The 21,387-nt window shown below is 34.9% G+C and overlaps 1 long non-coding RNA gene across 8 annotated transcripts in view; it reads right to left on the bottom strand.

The window, feature by feature from the left end:
* Positions 1-21,387, bottom strand: part of LOC146406913 (uncharacterized) — a 709,993-nt gene that overhangs the window by 323,289 nt on the left and 365,317 nt on the right. For 2 of the 8 annotated variants that reach the window (XR_014841481.1, XR_014841484.1), the window contains exon 4: positions 1,610-1,688. The exons of the other annotated variants lie outside the window; for them this stretch is intronic. This is a non-coding gene — a long non-coding RNA (uncharacterized LOC146406913). The remainder of the gene's footprint in view (positions 1-1,609; positions 1,689-21,387) is intronic. 8 annotated transcript variants of the gene reach the window in all.

Genomic DNA, 21,387 nt, shown 5'->3' with positions numbered 1-21,387 from the left:
GACAGGAGAGTGGGCTAGTGAACAATCTACTGCTATCAACAATTTCTTATAAACACCCATTGGACAATTATCTGTTCAGGAGCACTTATAATCATTATCACCTAATAATTACTATTTCAACAGTAATGGCAACATTCCTGGCTTTGAGGAGCTGACAGTTATGTGTCCTAACACTTCAAAATTCAGTAGCCAGGAAGCTCAGCGTGGAACTTATATTTAATCTAGATTTTCAGATCTAAATAATGTAACTCATTTAATGTTGAACTGATAATAGAGTAGATTTTATAACCCCAAATAAAATTATTTACTTGGAAAAGAGATTACCCACCATCTAACATGATTTGGAAGTAATAAAGCCTAGAGCAAGGCTATACAGAACACAAAACATCAAAATGCAAGGTGCTAAGTCTTCAAAATAATGTTTGTACGGGAGATATGGGAACACAGGAAGAGTGACCCAGACCATGTGGGGCAGGAGTAGGGGCAGTGCAAATGTTTCAGGAGGAAATAATGTTGAAATTAGAAAAGATGAGGAGAAGTTAGTTAGATGTTAAAGACAAGGGAATCCATTTCCAGCAGAAATAGCAATACACAACAAAATGTGGATCTGAGGCACAGCAGAGAGAGTAGTAGAAAACGAGGTGGTTCAGTATGAACGCAGTACATCATGAATGGAAATGGATGTGTGCGACATTTGGCAAAGACTGGGAGGTGCCTGAAAACACAGGAAGTAGTACATCATGCTATAAAATTTACATTTTATCATAAATATAAATAATCATTACTGGATTAAAAGCAATAGGATGAATGAGAAGGTCAGAGTTACATATTGTATTTTATATGCTGAGGCACTACAGAAAATGAAATTTAGAGGGACAGAGAGGCAAGCTAACACAACTGTCCTATTGACAGAATTGAGGGTTCAACACTAACACCATGGAGATGAGAAACAGACCAGCTAAATAAATATTTAGGAAATATACAAGGGACAGAATTAGTAATCATGACAAAGTGATAATAAGTAATATAAATGGTATCAGTGACAGAGCAGAAGAATTCTAAAATGACATTTTGTTATTCATTCCTGGTGCAAATCCAAAATAGTACAGCCATTCTGGAAGACAGTTTGGTGGTATCTTTCAAAACTAAACATAATCCTACCATACATCCCAGGAACAGTGTTCCTTGGAATTTACCTAAAGGAGGTGAGAATTATTACCACAGAGAAATCTGCACATAAATATTTACAGCAGCTTTATTCATAATTGCCAAATCTTGGAAGCACCTAAGATGTCCATTGTATAGAATAAACTATGGTATATCAAGGAAATGGAGTATTCTTCAGCAATAAAAATGACTGAGCTATCAAGCCATGAAATTATATGAGGGAACAAATGCGTAATAAGTGAAAAAAAAGCCAATCTGAAAAGGCTATGTTATTTTAAGATTCTTACTAAGAAAGGCATAGCTATAGAGACATTTAAAAAGACCAGGTATGAAAGAAATGGGAATTCCCATTGTAGCTCAGTGAGTTAAGAACTTGACATAGTGTCTGAGGATGCAGGTTTAACCCCTGGCCCTGTTCAGTGGGTTAAGGAACCAGTGTTACCTCAAGCTGTGAAAAAGGTCATGGGTGCAGCTCAGATCCATCATTGATGTGGCTATGGTGTAGGCTGGTAGCTGCAGCTCTAACAGGAAAAAAAAAAAAAAAAAAAAAAAGACCAGATTACTGGGGACTGGGGGAGGATGGAGTGAACAGGTAGAGCACCGTGGATTTTTAGGGCAGTGAAATTACTTTTTTGATACTATAGTTGTGGATACGCATCACTATACATTTCTCCAAGCCCAAGTCCATAGAATGTGCAATATTGAGAGTGAACCTTGGACTTATCACTGTGGCTCAGTGGAAGAGAACTCTACTAGGATCCATGAGGATGCAGTTTCGATACCTGGCCTCACTCAGTGAGTTAAGGATCTGACATTGCCATGAACTGTGGTGTAGGTTGTGGATGCAGCACAGATTCCATGTTGCTATAGCTGAGTTGTAGGCCAGCAACTGCAGATCCTTTTGGACCCTCAGCCTGGGAACTTCCATTGCCACAGGTGCAGTCCGAAAACAACAACAAAAAATTAAGAATGAACTGCAAAGTAAACTATGGACTTTGGGTGATAATAGTGAGTCATTGTACACTCATCACTTGTAACAAATGTACCACTTTGGGGGAGGATTTTGAAAATGCTGGAGGTTGTGCATATATGGGCAGGGTGAGCATGGGGAATCTCTATTTCTTCTGCTTAATTTTGCTGTGAACCTAAATCTGCTCTGAAAATTAAAATCTGTTAAAATTGTGTAATTTGGAGATTATAGTGTTCTATGTCTCTCATTAGTTTAATTTGTAAATCCTGTTCAAACATTTTACACTCAACTATAATTTCTCTGATTTATTAAATTTTATACTGAAAATCTTTTACTCTCATTGTGAATTTTTTATTTGGCCTTGATTTTCTATCCATTTTTTCTTTATATAATGTGAGACTATTATTTGGTAACTACCAACTCGATACGTACTTGATATGGTATGACAAATAAGAACTGTCATATTATCCTGATAGATTGACTCTTTTACAATTATGAAATAGCTCTATTCCTATGAATATTTGTTTCTTTAAATTTCAATTTTCCTCTATTAAAATAGATTTTTTTCAGTTTATTAAGTTAACATTTGATGGTATCACCTTTCCATTGTTTTACTTTTAACCTTTTAGTATACTTATATTTAAGTTGTTCTTCTTAAAAGCATGCATATAGTTGGAATCAATTTTGTCTATTTCCTGTTTAATGTGTTCTCCTTTAATTTGGATAACTTATTGCATTAATTTTAAAATAGTTACTGATATATCCCATCTTAAATTTGATGTTTATTTATCTCACTTCTATTATCCTTTCACTTTCTTCAGTTGAATCCCAGTCCAGGTGGAATCAGTCAAATTTCAATAACTGAAGAATTATTCCAGTTTTTTCCTCTATCAGATTGTTGATTCTTTATCACTATTCTAGGAGACATTGACAGTCCCACATCCCAGCCAAAGCAAGATCTTAACAGTATTCTAACTCTAATTATTCCATTTCCATCCTTTGGGTAATACATTTTCATTATAATTCCCACAAGTCTTTTAAAAAATATAGTCTATTTGATTTTATATTTTCTCAAAGATAGGCTTCTTCTAATATTTACTTTTATTAGATGCTTCTATAATTACTTTTATTCTTTCCTGAACTCTCTGCTACAACTTGGTATAATCTTCTCTCCTTTAAAAAAATTATGTGATATTTATTTTGGTGTTAATCAGGTGATGATGAATTATCTGAGTTTTTGTTTGTCTGAAAAGTCTTAATTTTATTCTCATTTTTGAACATTACTTTTGCTTTGTACAGAATTCCAGTTTGCAGTCCTTCATCTTTGCTGCTCGTAGATATAATTTTATCATTTTCTAGTTCTCATTACTTGTATTGATGTTAGCTATCAGACTTCTTTGAAAGACTTTTATCTAATTGCTGTGAACATTTTCTCTTGGTCTTTGATTTCCATCAGTTTTATTATTGTCTTTCCAGGTATCACTTTATTTGTATTTAACCTTCTTGGAATTTGTAGCATTTCTTGAGGTTCTAACTTGACATCTTTCATTACTTTTGAAAATTTCTCAGCAATGATCTTTTCAAATATTACTCCTCTCTTCTTTTCCCTTTTGGACTCTAATTATACCTGTTAAACCTACTGTTTCACACAGTGAATGTCTCATAGAACCTCTTCTATTATTTTCAATCACTTCCCTATTATTGAGTATGGATATTTCCTTTTGGTCTAATTTCCAATTTTCTATCTTCAGTATATCTAATGTTATTGTTAAGCTTAAGCATTTACTTTCAGTTAGCATGTTTTCCAGTATGATAATATCCATTTTATTCTTTACATAGATTCTGCTTCTTCTCTGAAAATTCTCCATTTTTTCCTATAATTTCATTACAAAATTAATTACCATTGTTTTATATCTGTCTGTTACCTTTATTTGGTTAGCCTATTGGTTTCTATTATCTATTTCCTCTCTTTTCCTCCTTTTTAGTATGCTAATGTCTTCTTGCCTGATTTCTATTAGGTAGATTGTTAATAAATAAAAATATAGAGGTAAGTTAAGTGTCTAGACATTATTGTTTTTGGATGCAGGATTTTCTTTTTTTTTTTTTTCTGGCAGTTAAGGCAGAAGTAGCTTATACTAGTACAATCAAGGATTGAGGTAATTTGAAACTCTCTGCACTGAGTTATATGATTTCTCTGGCTATGGAACAAAACAGAAAAATGAAAATTTTCTTTGAAAAGTAATTTTTATAATTGTCCTTTGCTTAAGTTTCTTCGTCTGTAAAATGATAATATGCTTCTTGAGGCTTCTTATATAGGATCACTATTAGCCATAAAGGATTGATATGTAATTGTGATTTAACAAAAGTGACACTTTATATTAATGTAACATAATGTATCTGTTTTAAGTTTTCTGACAGGAATATGAAATAAAGTTATCTTTAATTTTTTCTCAATATTTATAAACCAAACACAAAAAGCCTAAGATCTCATAAAGAACTGAAAAATCATGTTCATAATAATTTATTTTTAAATTTTTTTATGGCCACACCTGATGCATACAGAATTTCCTAGGCTAGGGGTCTGATCGGAACTGCAGCTACCAGCCTACACCACAGCCACTGCAATGACAGTTCGCAGCTGCATCTGACCTACATCACAGCTTGAGGCAACACGGGATACTTAACCCACTGAACAAGACCAGGGATCAAACCCATGTCCTTGGGGATACTAGTTGTGTTCTTAACTTGTTGAGAAACAATGGGAATTCCAGTCATAATTATTTTAATGATAATACTAATATTCTCTATCGGAAAGATGGAGAAAAGAATAAAAGATATATTTTGACTCAAATGTGTTATTCCTTTTCATTTTGTTTTTTTATGTATAACTTTATAAAGCTATATTCTCAGGAGCCTAGAATTGTTAAAAAAAAAAATCATAATAAAAGGAGGAGGAGGGTGGGCAGAAGGAGGAATTTCTGTGTCAAAAGCAAAGGATGATAACAAATAAGACTACAGTTTAGACCCTCTCTTTCCCATTTTTTGGAAACAATAATTCCAGGGAAAATGTTAACAATGAAATAACTCTGAATTGGTTATATACATAAGGGCAAGTAGTAGTAGCTTAATTCTCACAGTTGGTTTCCAAAAGAAGTATGATATGAAGTGAATGAGTAACTTTCTGCAGTATGTCTGAATCAGAGAGTTAAAAACCTGATGTTGCAGAGAGGGCTCATACTCAGGAGAGATCATGATAGTCTAACCTATACCCTGTTCCATCTTTGAACACTATCTAAGCCTTTAAAGAAAAAAGATGACATCCTTATTTTAATAATTTGGTGTGGCTATAAGATTCTTATAAAATAACTTAAAAAAAAATATTGGAAACCTTTCCATAGTCCTTAAGTGGCCCTTCAGTCATTTGTAGATAACTGAGAATGTCTCAGAAGGGATTAATCAGCTAGAGAGAAATACATATGAATATTTAAAGATCATTCTAAATAAATTAAATGTTAGTACACTCTGAAAGAGTAATGTACAAATAGGATTTAGACATTCTCTCTTCCACAATCCATTTCAACAAGATGTAAATGAAGAATTTGTTAGTTCATGAAACTAACCTGAGGTCAGGGTGTGAATTCAATGTAAATGTGAGTTTTCATTCACTTCAGACACTAAAGGTAGGCACCATAAAGGAAGTAACTAAGCTAATGTCAGTTTTTTCTAAGAAGGCTGAGGGAATAGGCTTTCTACTGGGATTTAGGGCAGTGGTTATGAGCACTCCAGGGGATGTGCTGATTTATCCAGTGTGGAACATTAGGGATGGGATGCTGTAGGATCTCAATCAAAGTTCAGGGCATGAATGAAAGAACAGTGTTATCCTAGATCCCAAACACAGCTAAAATAGGTTCCCAGGTGATTGCTTTTTAAATGGTTTGATTTGAGATTATATTTCATTTTTTTAATTTTTTGATATTTATTTACTTATTTATTTATTTTTGGTTTTTAGAGTCACACCGGAGGCATATGGAAGTTCCCAGACTAGGGGTTGAATCGCAGTTGCAGGTGCCAGCCTATATCAGAGCCACAGCACTGCCAGGTCCAAGCCACATCTGCAAACTACATCCTAGCCCATGGCAATGCCAGATCCTTAATCCACTGAGGGAGACCAGGGATCAAACCTGCATCCTTATGAATGCTAGTTGGGTTCTTAACCTGCTGAGACACAGTGGGAACTTCCTGGGATTATATTTTAGACATAGGGATTTTAGTTGAACCCCAAGATCTTTCTCTAAGCCTTTTACTAAACTTTGTTTCTCAGATTCAATGCAAAAATTAGAAAATTCTTGGCTACGAAAACATTTTTAAGTGGCCTCCTGGATGTATTTCCTATTATTTTAGAATTGTATAGACCTTCATTATTCAAGATATTGTCTGTAATATCTAATGAAGGTGAGAAAAAAAATCACCAGGTTAGGTCCATTTTGCTTATTTGTTGTTGGAGCAATGTTCTCGTGGTTTTTAGTAGTTATAATTTTCTTCCGAAATTCAGTAGGGCAGACCACCTTATTTACTATGGACTCTTTTCTGCATATAGGCCAAAAGCATGCACATCAAGCTACCTCGAATGCAGAACTAAAATGTCCGACTTGTGCAAAAAGTATTCATGCATTTGATTATTAAGAAGATAACGGCAATCTGCCCAGCTGGGGCCAAGAGGACCACAGTTATGGTCTTGGTAGATGAGATACTTGATTTTTTTTTCATCAAAAATTTATGAAAATTATGGATGGCATGGAACACTATCCACCTCTGACCAGGTAGGCACAATCATAACAAGCTTACAGAAAACCTTGCTACACAGTGGATAAACTTTGCTTTGAACCCAATTCTAAAAATTCAGAGAATAAGAACTTCAATTTTATTCATTTTTTTCTGACAGGTTTTAGTAGATAATTTATTTGTCAAAGATTACAGATTGGATATTGTGCAAAAGCTAAGGTCATGCTACTTTTAAAAGGGGGCTTCTAATAATTTAACGGTGGAATGCATGTAATTATTTCTCCTGCTGAATCTATTACTTGGTGTTCATGTAAGAATGACTTCCATTTTTCCTCTCACATCCCAAATCCAATCCAATAGCAAGTCTGCCAGCTTTTCCTCTAAAATCTAAACAGAGTCTGACCACTTCTCAACACCATCACCACCACCACAACTACCCTGGTCCAATTCATGTTCTTTCTCATCTGGGTATCACCATCACCTCCTAGTTGATCTTTCTTCCATTTTTGTCACTATATTGATACCAGCAAGTTGTCCATTCTGCAGCCAGAATGATTCTTGTAAATCAGATAACAATATTTCCTGCTCAAATTCCTCCAATGGCTTTCTATCTTAAATAAAGTCCAAAATTCTAACCCCGGGCATACAGCCCAATACTACTCTGAGTCCATGCCCACTGCTCTGCTACTCCTTCACTCTACTTTAGCTTTCCCGCCCCTGATGTTTTTCTAAAATACTGAGCACATGTCCACAGGGCTTTTCCCTCTGCCTAAGATACGATTCTCCAGATATACTAAAGTTTTAAGGCTAGATGTGCTTCAGTAAGGACTATTGCAATGAGGAAATGATGGATTTGCTGAACCAAAGTAGGAGAATGTAAAGACTGAGATGTGCTAAAGTAGAGGCACTGAGGTATTTAGAGAGGTTGGTCCATGTGGCTTGACCCTATGGGTTTGTTAATTAGTGTTCATCCAGGGGAGATACAAAAGGCTTGTATCTTTATGACAGGATGCAACATTGCAAGTTAAAGCAAGGTGCCTGCCAAAATTCGGCCTTTTCCCTTCCAAAAGGACTAGGAACAAGAGAGAGTAATCTCCTTGAATGTTTGCATTTCAAAGAGATTAGCTCTCATGTTCTTGAGAAGATGGTTCTGGGTGGTAGGAGATTTACATCTCTAGGAGGCAGGAGAAAGAATTATAATTGTGAGCTTTCTAAAGTTACTGCTCTAAGAGGGATTTCAGAGGCCTCTTTGCCTATCATAAGTTTTGGTTGGAACACACAGTAAATTCTGCTGATATAAATGTTAACATAATATAAATGGGTTATATGTAATATATATAACATATAAATATACAATATATTTGTGTATTGTATATCACCTTACACTAGTGTATAAGCTCTTTGAAGGGCTTTACCTTGTTTACTATGTTGGGCTTCTAGTCCCCTTCGAGAAGATTGAACTCAAAGCCTCTGGCCAAGACAAGAATTACAAGACCCTTATCATCACCCCACCTTTTTCAGTGTAATGCCCCTTCCCCTACCTTGAGCAACCTGGCCTACTCCTTTGTACTACGTACTAGGAAAGGTACATGGCCCACTCCTAACCCTGACTCTATAGGGGCAATATATGTATGCACAGGTACAACCACAAAGGACTTTCTGGGGGACTTTCCTGTGACACACACCTCATGTAGATGAGGTATCCTGCTGGAGACCAACCAGAAGATCAAATATTCCCCATGCAGATGAGGCATACACTTGAGACCAATCAACACTCAGACTCCACAAACATACAGTAGGCTTGGATGGGAAAAATCAGGTCTTCACTCCTGTTCTGCTGTATGGGGATATAAAGGGAAACCCAGTTGTAAATATGGGCCTGTTCCTACTCTCAGGGTGGCCCATTCTCCCTCTGAGAGTGTACTTTCACTTTAATAAACTTGCTTACACTTTCTAACAGGTATGCCGCTTCCATTATTTACTACACATAGACAAGAACCAGGGAAACAATGCAGTTGTAACAATTACAGAATCCCCAGTGCCTACCATTACACTTGTCACATAGTAAGAGTCAATTAATATATTCTGATTAAAAATCATTATTTTAGAGCATTTAGTTAGAATTGTCTATATGGCAATGATTTTAACTTGACATACCGAGATAAGTAAAGTAGTCTCAGACATTAAAGAGCTCCTGCTTAGCAGAAAAAAATAGATATGAACACAAAATATTATATGATAGAGATGCTTGCTGAAAATTAACTAAGTACAAAATACTGTAAGAATCCTGAAATTTGAGCAACAATCTATTGGGGAGAAATAATATATTAAGGAAAAAAATCTAAAAAAAACTTCTAAAGAAGAATTGATTATTTAATGCTCTTAAAGGGAAAGACTAAATGTATTTGAATAAATTTCCAATAAAACTTAGCATATTTTTCAAAATGTGATATTGATGATTGTACAAACATTTTTATTTTTCCTGTTAAAAAAGCTCTTATGGAAATTAGACAGCTGGTGGCACAGTAGAATTACTGACTTAAATCTTACTCTCAATGCAATTTTATTTCCCTTTTCCATTTTATCACAAGGATCTGATGTTTCATTGAGGAACATGCCCCCTTTTGGTAATCCTTTAGGTTACTGAAGGTTACACATTTCTGTGCTTTTTTTCTTGCCCAAACACCAAAAGACTGTGTCTAAGAAAGATGAATATATTATTGCTGCTAATACACATCACTATAAGAAAGGAATTTACTCGTCTCAATCTTCAATTTTAATTTCAACTCCAAGTCACAACTGATACTACAGAAATACAAAATAACCATGAGAAAATACTATGAACAATTATAAGCTAACAAATTTGGCAACCTAGAAGAAATGGACAACTTTCTAGAGATTTACAGCCTGCCAAAACTGAATCAAGAAGAAATAGATCAACTGAACAGACTGATCACTAGAAATAAAATTGAATATGTCATAAAAACACTCCCTGCAAATAAAAGCCCAGGACCAGATGGCTTCACAAGAAAATTCTACCAAACATACAAAGAGGAACTTATACCCATTCCCCTTAAACTTTTTCAAAAGGTTGAATAAGAAGGAACACTCCCAAAGACATTCTATGATGCACCATCACCCTAATTCCTAAACCAGACAAAGACACCACCAAAAATGAAGACTATAGCCCAATATCTTTGATGAATAGAGATGCAAAAATTCTCAACAAAATTTTAGCCAACCAAATACAACAACATATAAAAAAGTTCATACATCATGACCATGTGGGATACATCCCAGGTGCACAAGGATGGTTCAACACATGCAAATCAATCAACATCATGACCACATTAACAAAAAAAAAGTCAAACACAACATGATCATCTCAATAGATGCAGAAAAAGCATCTGACAAAGTCCAACATCCATTCATGATAAAAACTCTTACCAAAGTGGGTATTAAGGGAACATACCTTAACATAATCAAAGTCATTTATGATAAACCCACAGCAAATATAATGCTCAATGGAGAAAAGCTGAAAGACTTCCCACTAAAATCTGGAATAAGACAAGGGTGCCCACTCTCACCACTGTTATTAAACATATTACTGGAAGTCCTAGCCACAGCAATTAGACAAACAAAAGAAATAAAAGGCATCCAAATAGTAAGAGAGGCATCTGTATGCAGATGACATGATACTATATATAGAAAACCCTAGGGACTCAGCCCAAAAACTACTTGAACTGATCAACGAATTTAGCAAAGTAGCAGGATATAAGATTAACTTTCAGAAATCAGTCATATTTCTGTATACTAACAATGAAATATTAGAAAAGGAATACAAAAATGCAATACCTTATAAACTGGACCCCAAGAAATCAAATACCTGGGAATACACTTGACCAAGGAGGTAAAGGATTTATATGCTGAGAACTAGAAATCATTAATCAAGGAAATTAAAGAAGATGTAAAGAAATGGAAAGATGTTCCATGCTCCTGGGTTGGAAAAATTAATATTGTAAAAATGGCCATACTACCCAAAGCAACCTATAGAGTCAATGCAATCCCTATCAAATTACCCAGGACATTTTTCACAGAACTAGAACAAACAATCCAAACATTTGTATGGAACCACAAAAGACCCAGAATTGCCAAAGCCATTCTGAAGAACAAAAACCAAGCAGGAGGCATCACTCTCCCAGACTTCAGGCAATACTACAAAGCCACAGTCATCAAGACAGTGTGGTACTGATACCAAAAAAGACATACAGACCAATGGAACAGAAGAGAGGACCCAGAAATAAACCCAGACACCTATGGTCCATTAATCTTTGACAAAGGAGTCAAGAACCTAAAATGGGAAAAATGGGACCTAATGAAACTGACAAGCTTTTGCACAGCAAAGGAAACAAACAAAATAAAAACACCAAAAAAAAGAAAAAAACAAGAAGACAACATACAGAATGGGAAAATATACTTTCAAATGATGCAACTAACAAGAAGACAACATATAGAATGGGAGAATATACTTTCAAATGATGCAATCTCTAAAATATACAAGCAACTTATACCACTCAACAGTAAAAATGCCAACAACCCAATGGAAAAATGGGCAAAAGGCCTGAAAAGACCATTCTCCAAGGAAGATATACAGATGGCCAACAAGCACATGAAAAAATGATCAACATTCCTGATTATAAGAGAAACACAAATGCAGACTACCATGAGATACCACCTCACACCAGTCAGAATGGCCATCATTAACAAGTCCACAAATAACAGGTGCTGGAGGGGGTGTCGAGAAAAGGAAACCCTCTTGCACTGCTGGTGGGAATGTAAGCTGGTACAACCACTATGGAAAACAGTTTGGAATTACCTTGGAGATCTATATATAGAACTACCCTATGACCCAGCAATCCCACTTTTGGGATTATATCCAGATAAAACTTTCCTTGAAAAAGACACACACACCCTCATGTTCATTGTAGCACTATTCACAATAGCCAAGACATGGAAACAACCCAAATGTCCATTGACAGACAATTGGATTCAGAAATGTGGTATATATATATATACACAGTGGAATACTACTTAGCCAAAAAAAAGAACAAACTAATGCTATTTGCAGCAACATGGATGGAAATAGACTTTCATACTGAGAGAAGTAAGTCAGAAAGAGAAAGACAAATATCATATGATATCACTTATATCTGGAATCTAATATATGCCCCAAATGAACCTTTCCACAGAAAAGAAAATCATGGACTTGCAGAATAGACTTGTAGTTGCCAATGGGGAGGGGTAGAGAGTGGGCGGATTGGGAGCCTGGGGTTAATAGATGAAAACTATTGCCTTTGGAATGGATTAGCAATGAGATCCTGCTGTGTAGCACTGGGAACTATGACTAGTGACTTATGATGGAGCATGATAGTAAGAGAAAAAAGAATGTATAAAATTATGTATAACTGGGTCACCATGTTGTACAATAGAGAAAAAATTATATCGGGAAATAACAATTAAAATTAAATAAAATAAAAGGCCAAAGAAATAATTATTTCATCTCCACCTGACATGGTACCAACACCTCTTGATACAAGAAAATACCATTATGCACTTTAATAATTTAACCTTAAATATACATTCATGAAAAGTCATTGCATATATACACTTTAACATTGTACCAAAAGGATGCTTTTTCAAACTGATTTATAGATAGGGATTACAAGCATAGAGATTCTTTATCTAGCTTTCTTTTTTTTTTCTTTCTTCTTTCTTTCTTTTGCTTGCTTTTTAAAGCTGTACTTGCTGCATATGGAATGCCCAGCCTAGGTGTTTAATCGGAGCTATATCTTCTGGCCTAGGCCACAGCCACAGCAACACCAGACCTGAGCTGTGCCTGTGACCTACACCACAGCTCATGGCAACGATGGATCTTTAACCCACTAAGCAAGGCCAGTGATGGAACCCGCATCCTAATGGATACTAGTCGGATTTGTTTACACTGTGCCATGATGGGAACTCCTATGGGCTTTCTTTTCATAGATTATATTTTATTTTTGCACAAAGTAGTAGGAATAGAGTCTTTCGGGGGGAATGGAAATAGTTATTGCATCATCTGAAATGCTATGATAGTAGTCATTAAAATGGAATTCTGTCAACTTTGGAGAATCACTCAAGGCACAATACTCTTTATAGGTCATATTTTCTTCTTAGATAATGAAATACATATTAGTGTGATTGAGGTAGTCAGTAGTAACCATGAACAATGAATTTCTTTTTAAAATATTTTAAATAAACACCCTTTCCCAGTCAATCAGCATAAGATATCTCAAGTGAATTACTTTCTCAGTGTTTATATGATGATCTAAAGGAAATAAAGTGATATTCCTTTTTGACATAAGCTATTAAGCCTTTCTGATTCACTGAAAGTAATGTTGTAACAATGGCTTCAGTCATTGAATTTCAATCATAAACTTGACTCAACATAATTGATAATATTCTTATCTGCTTTAGGCTCACTGTAGAGTTTCTTTCTTTCTTTTTTTTTTTTTTTAGTACTCTAATATCATTACTAGGAAGTGAGTGGTAAATCTCCTCTGCATTACAGTTGATCACCCCTAAGGAATCTTTTTCAATTCAAGGAAATGACAATGAAGGCCAAGCAAAGAACTTGACTTAGTGTATAGTAAAGCTGGATTCTGTGAAATACAGTTCTTGACAATATGCCAAATATTCTCTGTGACTTAACAAATTACAAATTTGGGAAACTGTTTTCTTCATACTTGTTTCAGAAAGGGGTTAATTCATATGAAGTGGTTTGCACTCTTCTCAAGAAATCCTGGCACAAATTCAAAACTCCAATGTTCTAAAGTAATTAGTTTCACTGTCCCCTGGAGTAAGAATATTCATGCATCATTATCAAACTAGACATTCAGAAGCTATTTAGCACTGCCATAAAAATAAACTATGTTGATTCCAATACATCCCAAGTACTTTTGAAGCAAATTGCCTTGTGTTTTTCAAGTATTGAATTGTTTTGTAAAACACAGCTTATAGTTTTCTAAGAATTAATTCTTAGAAGATATTTTAAGTACTTAATAAGTCTTGTCCAAGACCAAATAACTGCTTTACAACTCTAACATACTAATAGTGTATAAACACAGTCCCAACAAACATTTCCCAGATTTTGTTCTCTCTTTGAAAAAACCTTTCTCTGGAACTACAACTATTTTGAATAGGACTCCAGCTCAGGTTCCAACTTCACTGTTTTCACACAGTCTTTGTAAACAACATTTAATATCTGTAAACCATTTTATAGGGTTTTTGTGACTTTTCTTTTTTAGTCATTTTCCTACTGATAGTATGAGATTATCACCTATATTATCCTCTCATAATAAGTGCAAAGAAGGATCTTTGTGTATAATTTTCTCATTCTTTTATTTAAGATTGTTTCCCAGAAACAGACTTTAAAGTAGTAGAATTTTACTGAACTCGGGAGTGTTAACATTTTAATGGCTTGAAATACATACTGTGAAACTGTTTTCCAAAAAGTCTGTACCAATTTACATGGTCACAATTAATGTATGAGAGTGCCTGCTTTACTCTATCAGAATCAAAACAATAAGAATATTTTCTATAAAATTAACCAAATCAATAGCAAACAAAAAAATGGGGACCCTTCTTTTATACACAAGTGATATATTAAAGCAATAAATGGATTATACTATCAATTCATGAGATTTGGTGTTAAATATGGCAAATGTATATACACTTATTTTTGCTTCTTTCTGAAATCTGGGTAAAGTGGGAGTAAAGAAACAAATATGGCATAAACAAAAATATGTCAGATAGGAGATGACAACAGTATCTGGAAGTTTGAAAGGGAATATTAGCTGGAAAGGAATGTCAAAGGCAAGCAAGACAGTTGTGGCTTGAAGATCTCTCACACTAGAAGACAGGGTATGGTAGAGATGGGATGGGATATGGCAAAAAAATGAGGAGAATGAATTGAAAGTGTTTGCAAGAATCTTTAACCCCAGGCTCCTTCCCAATCCAGTGCAGCCAAGTGTTTGTCTGCCTTTCTCACTCCCTCTAAGATAATAGAAGTTCATTTTGTGGAAAAATTGAATGAGAGACCCCCACACCCAAGGACACCCAAGACATAGTAGAAGAGGAAGAGAGGCTGGCATTTAAAAAGAGCTAATTGGGAGTTCTTTGTGGCACAGCAAGTTAAAGATCCACCATTGTCACTCCAGTGGCTTGGGTTGTTTCTGTGGCTTGGGTTCAGTTACTGGCCGGGACTTTCCACATCCCAGGAACATGGCCAAAAAAGAAAAAAAATAAAATAACTGAGTAGGCAGGTAACAGAAAAAAAAGTTACAAAATTTAGGAGGACGATTTAAGCAACAAAGATACCTGGGCTGCTAACCTTATGTTTTGCCAGTATAGATGCTGAATTTTTTCAAAATGTTTTTCTGCATTTATTGAGATGATTATGTTTTTTAAACTCTTCAGTGTGTTAATGTGGTATATCACATTGATTGATTGGCTGATATTGGACCATACCTGAATCCTTGAGATAAATCCTACTTTATCAGAGTGTGATCTTTTCAATGTCCTGTTGAATTCAGTTTGCTAATATTTTATTGAGCATTTTATGCATATCAATGATATTTGCATCTATTTCTCTTTTTTGTGGTGTCTTTGGTTTTTGTATCAATGTGAGGCTGAAGTCATACAATGAGTTCAGAAGCATTCCTTCCTCTTCAGTTTTTTGGAATAGTATGAGATAAATATACACTAACTCCTATTTGCCTATGAGGTTGTCTGATCCTAAATTTTGGTTTCCTGTGAGTTTTTTTTTTTTTAACTACTGATTTAATTTCATTACTGTTAATCATTCTGTTCATATTTTCTATTTCTTCTTGATTTAGTCTTGGGATATTGTGCACTTCTAGCAATTTATCTATTCTTTCTAATTGGCATTTAATTGTCTATAATAATCTCTTATAGAGCTTTATACTTCTGTGGTGTCAGTTATAACTTCTTCTCCATTTGTGATTTTATTTATTTGGGCCTTCTTTTTGTTTTTCTTGATAAGTCTCTCTAAAAGGTTTATCAGTTTTCTTTATTTTTTCAAAGAATCAGCTCTTAATTTTATTAATCTTTTCCATTGTTTTTCTAGTCTCTATTTCATTTATATCTGCTCTGATCTTTATTATGTCTTTCCGTCTATGAAATTTGGGTCTTGCTTTTTCATTTTCTAGTTCCTTGAAGTATAATGTTAAGTGTTAATTTGAAATTTTTCTTGTTTCCTAAGACAGACTTATGTTGCTATAAACTTGCCTCTTAGAACTGCTTTTGCTGTGTTCCAGAGAAGATTGTTGTGTTCCCACCTTTATTTGTCTCCAGGTATTTTTAAATTTTCTCTTTTTGATTTCTTCAGTGACCTGTCAAATAGCATATTAGTTAGCCTCCGTATTTTCTTTTTAGGTTTTTTTTTTATGTAGTTGATTTCTAATTCTTTATCATTGTGGTTGGAAAAGATACTTGATATAATTTCAATCTTTCTAAAATTCTTAAACATTTTTGTGGCTGAGCATGTCTTCATCCAGACCAAGTTTATGATCATTACCTTGAACCCTTTGTCAGGAGTTCAAGTAGATTGCTTATCTCTACTTTTCTTAGTTCTTCTTCTGGGGCTTTATCTTGTTCCTTCCTTTTGAACATAGTCTTCTGTCACCTCATTTTACTGAATTCTCTGTTTTTATTTCTGTGTATTAGGGTAAGTTGGTTATGTTTTCTGATTTTTTTTTTTAAACAGTGGATGTGCTGTGCAGTGCAGACTCTCACACATGGAGTTTTTTCTTTTTTAACTGGAGCTTAGACCTTCCTGGAGGGCCCAGAGCTCGCATCTAGCCTGTGAAGGAGGTCCCTCTCCTGCTCTCCTAACAGAAAAACAGCTGCTGGAATCATCTCCACTCATTTTCTCCAGATGTCAGCTTAAAAACCCTTCCTGGTCTATTAGCATGGAGCAGTGCTCAACTAAAGCATGTCATTCTTTCCAGGTCATGTCGAGATGTGTTTCCTGTTGCCATTCTACAACAAAAGCGTGTGTCACCCCCCTCTCCTGTTTTCTGATGTTCAAATGTCCTTACATAGGCAATATCCTATTGGGTCTAGCAGCACACTTCCCTCTGGCTACCAGAGCTCTGTGCCCTAGGGGTTCCTTCTATGTAGGTGATGTGGGCCCTTCTGTTGTGGCAGGGATTACCATTGTGGGCATGTTGGTATTCATGGTGAGGATCTGACCTGACTGCCAGGCCCTGGCTCATGTGGAGACTGCTGGCCCCTGGTGGGCTGGCTGTGTGGCAGGGAGTCCTGGACTGTGCTATCGCTCTGGTGGGCGTGCTGGGTCCCAAATCATCTAGCTGTTTCCTCATGCCCTCATTTTGGCTTAGTCTCAAAAACTCAGAATAAGTGAGTCTCCTCTTCTCACTCTCACTTCATTTAGCTGTGCTTTTTGTCATGATGTCATTTTGATCAGGTGAAGGTCCTATTTTCCGAGTAACCAGGAATGGTTTACATGCAAAACAGATTTAGTCTTTAATTCTCATAATGCCCTAGAAGCTATTTTTTCTCAAAGTAGTGAGAATACTAACCATTCTGCAGTTCTTTCCATTTATTCTTTTAAATCCTCTCCCAATTCCAGCTGACCTGCCCTGTTAAAATCCACTCTACTCTAGGAGAGAAGTTGGATGCTATTTCAAATTCTTTACAAATAGATTAACTTAAAAAAAAAAAAACACTATGCACACTAAATTGGAATTTAGTTTTAAAATTGGAAACAATTTATATAAAACTAAAAATGCTGAATTATAGATATCCATCTCCAGCATTCTTGTGCACTGAAGTATACATAAGAATTATAATGAGGAGTTCATTAAAAATACAAACTTATACAACCTAAAGTTGTAGCATTTATAACAAGAGCTCTGATATGAGTGGATTTAGAACCACATTTTGTAAAACATTACTTTAATCACTTTGTGTATAAGGAGGTGACCTAGAATTTCCTATTCAGAAAATAATGTCACATTTAAAAACAGGAAATTTATCTAGCATGAGTATGTGGGGACATCCATTCCATAAGTGGACATGTAAAGAAACACTTGAGTTTCTGAAATATTGAAATGTAAATTCGGATGAAGAAGAAAATAATACCAGTATCAGGAAACCCACTAAAATCAATGATTATCAGCCAAGTTTATACTTGCTAAATAAATGAAATATTATTGGGAATTTCAGAGAACCCAATGTAATGGACTCTTTTAGAGATAACTTTCATTTTCATGAAAATGATTAAGAGAAAAAAACGACTGATGCTAATTAAAGCTGAACTAGTCTGAAAGATACAAAATGGAAAGAATGCATAATATAAGTTAATTTTAGTGATTAAGAATAATTTAACATGCTGCTACTAATTGTGGTGTATATAATGCCTGGTTGAACATAGGAAATTTCTCTCTCTGTTCCTTACTTGATTTCTGTCTTAAAGTATCTTAATCTTCCTACATCTTTAAAAACCAGTGAGTCTTTTTGACTAAATTTATAGAAATGGGTCAGAATTATTTTGCTAATCATGCCAACTACCTCTTTTCTTCCAATGCCAGCAGAACCCAAGAGGCAGCCTGGCTAAGATGGCTGGTATATTTGGTTCTGTACTGATTAATTCCGTAGGACACCCTACATCTGCTCAGAGTTGGGGTGGAAAAATCTTCACAGAGCCATCCAAGCACTATGATTGGAGGTTAGCTTTACATATCATTGTCTCAGTTTGAAATCATATTGATTTCAGTCCTCCAACTGCAGGCAACTGAAATTTAGTGTTAATTTCTAACTTGTTGATATGTGTGACTTGGTTTGATGTTGTGAAATGCTTAATAGGCAAAGTTATAAATTTCAGAGTTTGATTTCATATGACAAAATAAATAATCTAAGGAGAAGGTGAGGTCCTAGAAAACTCAGCCAAGTACCAGGGAATGGTCCTCACCATGGAGCAAAAGGGAAGTACTATAATTTTGCCTGCATTGAGAACCTGAAGTATGTTTTCTCAAGATGCTTGCTTCCAAGCTTCTCTTACAAAGGTGTCTGAAAGCATGCCACCACTCACATTCTTATCTTGAGGTGTGTCAAAGGATTCTAGTACTATAGAATGGAGTTTCCAAATTTGCATTGTTTTTGCTGCATCCTCAACATCTTGATCTGCTATATTTTCATTACCAGTGAGTTCAAAATATTTTCTAACTTCCCTTGTGACTGACTTAATTTTTTTTTCCAATCCATAGAGCTCTGATTCATTTCCACAAGTTTGGAGATTTTCTACTTACTTTTTCCTTATTGAGCTCTAATTTAATTTTATGGTATTCGCAGAACTTACACTGTCCTATTCTAAATCTTTGAAATATGTTGAGATATGATTCATGGCCCAGAATATTTTGATAAATGTTCCATGTGCACTTGAAAAAAATACATTTTCTACATTTGTCGAATGTAGCATTCTGTAAATCCCAATTAGGTCAAACTGGTTAATCAAGTTGTTTTAGTGTGCAATAACTCTCTGCTTTTGCTATTGCTGAGAGAAGTGTTATAAAATCTCCAACTCACATTGTGCATTTGTTGATCTCTCATTTTAGTTCTCTTACTTTTTGGTATGTATATATATGTTATACATACATATGTTTTTCTTTTTTTTCTTTTCTTTTCTTTTTTTTTTTTTTTTTGGCCACTCCTGCAGCATGTGGAATTACCAGGCCAGGAGTTGAATAAGAGCTGCAACTGCAGTCTTAGGCCACAGCCACAGCAACATCAAGCTGCATTTTTGAACTATACCACAGCTTGCAGCAATGCTGGATCCTTAAGCCACTGAGCGAGGCTAGGAATCAAATCCACATTCTCATGGACACTAAGGTTGTTAACCCATTGAGCCACATATGGTTATATATTTTATAGCTATGTTTTTATGTAAGTTATTAATGTTATTTACCCCTATTAAATTACCTATCAGTAGGAAATCTTTATCTTTCCTGTTACTTTTAAGTTTTCTGTGCTATGTTAATTTTTATGTTAATATAAACAAGACAATATAACACAAATACAACAAAACCAGCTTTGTTTTTGTTTGCATAGCATGCTTATATAGTATATCTGATTCTATATTTGGAGAATAAAATCTTTCTTTTTGTTCTATTTATAGTACTTTTATTTGCATTTTTCTTTATCCTTTCCTAGCTTTTTAAAAAAATATATTAGTTGTATATTTTTATTATATATCTTTTCTATTACTTGACTTGCTATGACTTTACTTTTTTTTTTTTTTACTGTTACTTCAGATATTACAAAGACACCAAAAATACCTAGGAATAATCTTAACCAAGGAAGTAAGTCAAAGAACTATACTCTGAAAACTATAAAATGCTGATGAAGGAATTTGCAAATGATATAAAGAAATGGAAAGATATACCATGTTCTTGAACTGGAAGAATTAATATTATTAAAATGTCCATAGTGCACAAAGCAATCCTCGAAGATAACAAAAGTAGAATGCTCTGACATAAATCATAGAAATATTTTTTCACATCTGTCTCTGAAGACAAAAGAAACAAAAGCAAAAGAAATAAATGGGACGTGTTTTAACTTAAAACCTTTTGAACAGCATAGGAAAATATTGTTAAAATAAAAAGACAACTTATTGAACGAGAAAAAAAATTTTGCTAAAGATAAAATCAACAAAAGATTAATACCCAAAATATATAAACAGCTCACATAACTCAATTAAAAAAACTCAATCAGGAGTTCCCATTGTGGCTCTGCAGAAATTAACCTGACTAGTAGCCATGAGGATGAGGGTTTGATCTCTGGCCTTGTTCAGTGGGTCGAGAATCCAGTATTGTCATGAGCTGTGGTGTAGCTCACAGATGCGTCTTGGATCTGTCATTGCTATGGCTGTGGCTGTGGCTGGCAGTGGCAGCTACGATTCAACCCATAGCCTGGAAACTTCCATATGCTGCAGTTGAGCCCCCCCGCCAAAAAAAACCTCAGTGAAAAAATGGGCAGAAGACTGAAATAGACATTTCTCCAAAGACTCATAAATGGCCAGTGAGCATATAAAAACATACTCAACATCACTAAATATTAGAGAAAAGCAAATCAAAACTAGAAAGAAGCATCACCTCACACCAATCAGAATGGTCATAATCAAAAAGACTATAAATAATAAATGATGGAAAGGGTGTGAAGAAAAGGGAACCCTTTTATACTGTTTCTGGGCATGTAAATTGGTACAGTCACTATGGAGGACAATATGGAGGTTCCTTAAAAAACTAAAAATGGTGCTACCATATAATCCAACAATTTCACTCTGGGTATATGTACAGGAAAGATAAAAACTCTAATTTGAAAACATGCGT

This window comes from Sus scrofa, chromosome 1 (genome assembly GCF_054392235.1).
Source record: "Sus scrofa isolate SSC_HxYL_T2T_F1_AM1 chromosome 1, Sscrofa_HxYL_maternal_Yorkshire_Landrace_v2.0, whole genome shotgun sequence".
Taxonomy (NCBI): Eukaryota; Metazoa; Chordata; class Mammalia; order Artiodactyla; family Suidae; genus Sus; species Sus scrofa.
Note: the sequence above shows the minus strand (reverse complement) of the source record. Positions and strands in the feature narration are given on the sequence as shown.